Source organism: Tupaia chinensis, unplaced genomic scaffold (assembly GCF_000334495.1).
Source record: "Tupaia chinensis unplaced genomic scaffold, TupChi_1.0 Scaffold150175_1, whole genome shotgun sequence".
Lineage (NCBI taxonomy): Eukaryota > Metazoa > Chordata > Mammalia > Scandentia > Tupaiidae > Tupaia > Tupaia belangeri.
Window position 1 is genome coordinate 965079 of NW_006210013.1, and position 6024 is coordinate 971102.

A 6024-nucleotide genomic window follows, 5' to 3' on the forward strand; every position below is an offset into this window, starting at 1 on the left:
GATTACTCTCTTTTCCTTTCTCTCTCTCTGTCTCTCTGTGGTAAGCACATGTACCCTAAAGCAAAACTAAAAAAAACCAAACAAACAAAAACATACACACACACACACATACTCATCTAAGTTTCTTTATAAAGACTAAATCTAGTTTCTCTAAAACAGGTTAAAATATAAAAGTTTTAAAATGTTTCAGCTTTTAATTAATATAGCCAAAGTCACAAGGCTATAAAACTAGCTACAGCACATGCAATATGAGATATGTTGCACATTTTTAAAAATAAGTGGTCTTTTTTTTTTTTTTTTTTGGAAAAGTTTTTGCTATAGGGCATGTGCAGTTGCCAGAAAGACGAGAGAGAGACAGACAGAAAGTGAGAAATCATAGCCATGCCTCAATCCCTTCTTCTCCATTCTCCTCTGGAATCTTAGGCACACACACACACACGTGCCCAGTGTGAGTTTAAGCCACCGGGTCCGAGCTCGAACCACAGTGAGCTCGAACCATAGTCGACTACATGGGAGACCAGCAACATAGCCATTACGCCAACTGCTGGTCCCAAAAATAGATGATCTTTTTAACAACCCTTGAGAATTACCAAAAAAAATCTATAAAGATAAGAACCTATCTTTAGGCACCTAATCTAAATTTTTTTCTGGAACCAAATCTGATAAGCTACATTATTACTCAACAAGAAGGAACTCTTTGGGAACACAGTATAATCACATATGAACCCAGTGTTTCAAATCTGTGTCTTGAAAGATTTTTAGTTTCTAAACACAATTTCAGTTTGGAAAATACATGCAAATAAAACCAGGTTTTTGAGAGTAACCAAGTATCTAAGCAGAAGTTAAGCTACTGGTCTGTGGAGCTGCTTAAATTGCAGTTACTTTTATAAATATATCTTTTAGGGCCAGCAGGTGGTGTCATCGTTAAGGGCACTGAACTCCCGCATGACTAAGCATAGTTCAAGTCCCGGATCTGGTGGCTTGCTTTCTCATTTTCCCTCTCCCTCTCTCTCTGTCTCTCTATAATGAGCAAGTTAAAAATAATAACAATAAACAAAATTAAATAAATATTTTTTAAAAGAAAGAAATATATATTCTGCCCAGATGTCAAACTACTAAAGGAGATACTTTTTTTTGTCCTTGACTCCTAAATACAGAAGCACAATCACATTTTGTTTTATAGTGTCAGAAAATAACAAGAGGGGCCGGCAAGTGGCATGGTGGTTAAAGGCGCTGGACTCCCACATGGCCAACCACGGTTCAAGTCTCAGACCTGGTGGCTTGCTTTCTCACTTTCTCTCTCTCTCTCTCTCTCTCTCTCTCTCTCTCTCTCTCTGTCTCTCTCTGATCAAACTGGAAAATAATAATGATAATAATAATAAATAAAGTTAAAATAAAATAATTTTTAAAAAAGAAAATAACTAGAAATAATTATAATGCCTCTGCAGCAGTGAGAGATAAAAACATTATAAATTTTAAAATTAAACCACGATCAGTTCAACTGAGCTTTTTAGTTGAAGCTATTATATTCTTTTTTTTTTTTTTTTTTGAGAGGTTTTCGCTATAGGGTGCATGCACTCGCCAGAAAGACAGAGACAGAGAGATAGAAAGCAAGAATTCACTCCCCAGAGGGGATGGCCACACCGCAATACCTTCTCCTCCATTCTCCTCTTGGGATCTTGGGCACATGCGCGCACACACACACGTCCGGCGTGAGTTTAAGCCGCCAAGTCCGGGACTTGAACCGTGGTCGACTACATGGGAGTCCAGTGACATAGCCATTACGCTAATTGCTGGTCCCGAAGCTATTATATTCTTGAAAACACTGTCTGTATAACGTCACATATGAGATCTAATAGGACTGCACTATCAATACCAGAGCCACTAGGCACATGTGGTTTTAAATACAATTAATTTTTTTAAGTTCCTCTGATCCATTAGCCACACTTCAAGTGCCATAGCACAGAGGGCTGGTAACGAGCATCCTGGGCAGCACAGATACGAACATGTCCCCCTTAAGTTGGACAGATATGCCAGCTATATTACATCTCCTACTATTAACTAACTAGGCAAATAAATGCCCTCTGGCCTTCCATGTGGCCCTGCCAAACACTGTGTGTAGTTTTATAGGTAGATTTTCTTTTGTTTTCAAAGTTTTTGGCAAAGGGCGTGTGTGCTCACCAGAGAGAGAGACAGAACAAAAGAAAGTGAGAAACATCCCCCTGGGGTGGGCGAGGATGGTCATGTTGCTATAGCTTCTTCTCCTTTCTCCTCTTAGGATTTTGGGCACACACGCACACACGCACACACACACAGACACACACACATGATTTTCAAGCCATCAAGTCTACACTCAAACCATGGTCAGCGATGTTGGAGTCCAGCGCCTTAACCACCACACTATCTGCTGTCCCTAGTAAATTTTCTTAATTTACCATTTTAGAAACAAAGAGAAAATTTTATAAAACTAGTACCTGAAAACAGCAATAAATGCCTTTTTAAGAGTTACCTCTTTCATAAAAGTATATTTCTGTTTAAATATAACACTTCACATAGTGAAAGTCATGGCTAAAAGATAATTAACATACTTTCCAAATGACCGAGAGTTTTTCTTTTAATAATTCCCATCTTTATTTGATAAGCAAATACAATGTATTTGATAATCAATACAAATGTACTGACAATACTGTGCTACCAGATGTCATCATTTAGTGGGTCACTAAAAAGCTACACTCCCAAAGAGCAAATAGCCCCTTTCTTAGTGAAGAAAAGTAAGAACGTGGCAAGTATGAAAGACGAGTTAGTTTGCTGAACTATCACAGAACCAGAGAGACTAACCATGGCAGGTATCCGAAAATAAGAGTAATTATCACCCCCATTTCGGCAGTAACCTATCATTAACTCTATTGTGAATCTCTAGCATGACTGCTTATTTTTAGACAGCTTACTAAAATGCATCTTCCATTCTGGTTTCAAGTCCAATTATCACTTCATGACCCACATAAAAGAAAACCACTTGATTCTGTACCATCTGGTGAGAAAACACATGAACACAATTTATTTGCACATTTTAAACCGAATGCAATCTAAACAGCAAAGTTATCTTTGGAATGCCTTTAAAAATGAAACAAGTAATATGCATAAGAACTGCAGTACACTTACAAAGGGTTAAAATGGTAAATTTTGTTATGTCATTTTTTTTGTTTGCTTGTTTTTTAAGTTTTTTCCCACAAGGCACTGAGTGCACCAGAGAGGGAAAGTGAAAACTCAGTGTGGGGGGGGGAGTGGATAGCCACACAACAAGCCCCCTCCTCCATTCTCCTCTCAGGATTTTGGGCACGCACACCTGCGGGTCCAGGACTTGAACCGCAGAGTCATCCAGCACCTCAACCACCACGCCACCTCTGGCCCCACTCTTTTTTTCTTTTTTCATATTAAGCATAATACTTTTCTACGTAAATTTGTTAGAATTTTTCAAATAAAATACAGTAAAACTCAGGGAACTAGCAGATGAAGTAATGGTTATATTGCTGGACTCCCATGTACTCGACAGTGGTTCAAGTCCTGGACCTCATGCCTTAAAACTCATGCTGAGTGCCTGTGCTCACATGCACAAAATCCCCGAGAGAAGACTGGAAGAGAAGGGATTGTGGTGTGGCCATCCCCCCCACCAAGGGGGTTGTGATTTCTAGCTTTCTATCTCTCTGTCTCTCTGTCTCTCCAGCAAGTGCACACCCCCTATAGCAAAAATCTCTCTCTCAAAAAAAAGTAAAAGTACATTTAATTGACAAAAAATGAGAAGCTATTTGCTGATAATAAATATAGTAATGTCTTTGTCTTGACTGATATGAGTGGTGTTCGTGCTGGAAAAAGAAATATGTGATTAAATGCAATAAAAAATATTTTTAAAAAACCCTCACTCAGATTGGAATGAAAATCCAAGCATACTAAAAGCTAAAGAAATAGATTTGAGAAAATAGATTTTCATGTACCCAAAATATTACAATATAAAAAAGCACATATATGAGGCTATCTTATGAAAAACTGTTTAATAATTTTAGGTACTACGTGCATAAAAACATCTGGTTTAACCAAGATTGCAAATTCAAGAAAGCTTTTATCTAGTACTTATTTCAAGCTAGACACTGTAATAATCACTTCCTTCATAAACAGTAACTCTAGAGCTGGGTACTAATATCAACTACATTTTACAGATGGTAAAACTGAAGGACAAATCATTTTAAGAATATCTAAGTGCCTGTGGTCACTAAAAGTATGTTGGCCAAACAATCTGACTTTGAAGCTGGTGCATAGTCAGCTACACCATGCTGGGTGTTAGGATTCCAGTGTGCGGACCAGCAGGTGGGGTGGTGGTTAAAGACGCTGGACTTCCACATGACTGACTATGGTTTGAGTCCCAGATCTGATGTCTCTCTGTCTTTCATGAGCATGTATGTCCTACAGCAAATTTTAAAATAACAGTAATAGTAATAAGAAGAAATAAAATTAAATAAATCTTTTTAAAAAGATTCCAGTCTGCATACTGCCCAAAATCTCAAGAGGAGAATGGAGAAGGGACTGCAGTGAGGCCATCCCCCCTACTTCTTTCTGGCAAAGGGACTGCAGTGTGGCCATTTCTCTCTCTCTCTCTCTCTCTCTCTCTCTCTGGCAAACACATACACCCTATAGCAAAAAAAAAAAAAAAATCTAGTTTGACTTACCAGTAGGTAAGCAAAAGAACTATACTACTGTATTTATTCTCAAGAGTCATATAACTTAAGATTTCTGATGATTTTGTATGCAGTTGGGAGAAAGAAATCCTCCCTACATTTTAAAGAAACCCCAAAGGATACAACACCCATCTTTAAGGAAAAAACATAATACAACAACCAACACTTGTTCTCTTGCTCCTCTTTTCAGGAAAAAATTCAGACAACCTACAAAAGTTATTTCAAGACAGACAATTGTAAATTCACAAAATAAAGATCCTAATACCAAAATCCTTCACCCTTAACCACAGCAGACCTTTTCATATCGGGCGTTCACCTCACAAATGACTTCATTGCCAGGTACTGAACAAAAATAAGATACAAGATGCTATGAGTCCTTTGAAATTCCTTGAATCCGGCCAGGGCAAAATATCCCAAACCACCTAAACCCAATTACAATAAATTATGTCTGTCCAGTATGTTAAAAGTTTAGGGGTCCTCCCAGGACACAAAGAGGGGGGACAGCCAACAACGTGGTGCCTGTTGCAAACAAAACTTTGTCATCACTCCACTGCACAGATCTTATAAAAACAGAGTTGTTTGTTTGAACAAATACAGCCGTAAGAAAACACCGAGGACTGGCACACCGATCCCGCTTCAGTGAGAGGAGCAAGCACAACTTCCACGAAGGGCTGAACTCCGCAGAAGCCACCGCAACTCCGGATTCTGCGATCGCTGAAGCAAAGCGACGAATCGGAAAAGCCCGAAACCTGCCATTCACCTGTGGCCAGGAGGCCACGTCCAAAGCCTGCGGAGCTCCTGCAGAGCTCAGCATCCCTCTCCAGCGGTCCTGCTAATCCGGCTGGAGGAAACAGGGCGCCAGGCACAGCCGTCTGCCTGCCACCTAAAACTTTTGCAGCATTTACTAAAAAGCAGTTTCCACAAAGAGATAGAGTGACTTGGTTGCTAGCGCCGAGAGCAAGATCGAAATTCAATTAAAAATAAAGCAAAGGTACCCTGTCCAGTATGAATGTTTCACTCCAGTAAAAAGTTTTTTTAAAAAAATAAGGGGAAAAAAAAAAAAAAGACAAAGCAAAGAACAAGATTCCCTAGTCTTGACCTTCAAGAACTGCATAAAAAGTCAGGACCTGGTCAGAGTTAAAGTTTGAGCGGCCGCCCCGCTGGCGGCTCCTCGAACTCGGGGGCAGCTGGGGGACCCTCCTCGCCGGGAGGGCCCGTCCGCGGCCCCCGCGGGAAGTGGCGCGGGGAGCCGGGAAGGAGGCCCCCGGGAGGACCGCGGCCGGGTCCCCGAAGT

General features: G+C 40.1%; 1 protein-coding gene across 1 annotated transcript in view; it reads right to left on the reverse strand.

The window, feature by feature from the left end:
• Nucleotides 1-6024, reverse strand: part of TP53BP2 (tumor protein p53 binding protein 2) — a 69365-nt gene that overhangs the window by 63051 nt on the left and 290 nt on the right. The gene's annotated exons all lie outside the window — the stretch shown is intronic.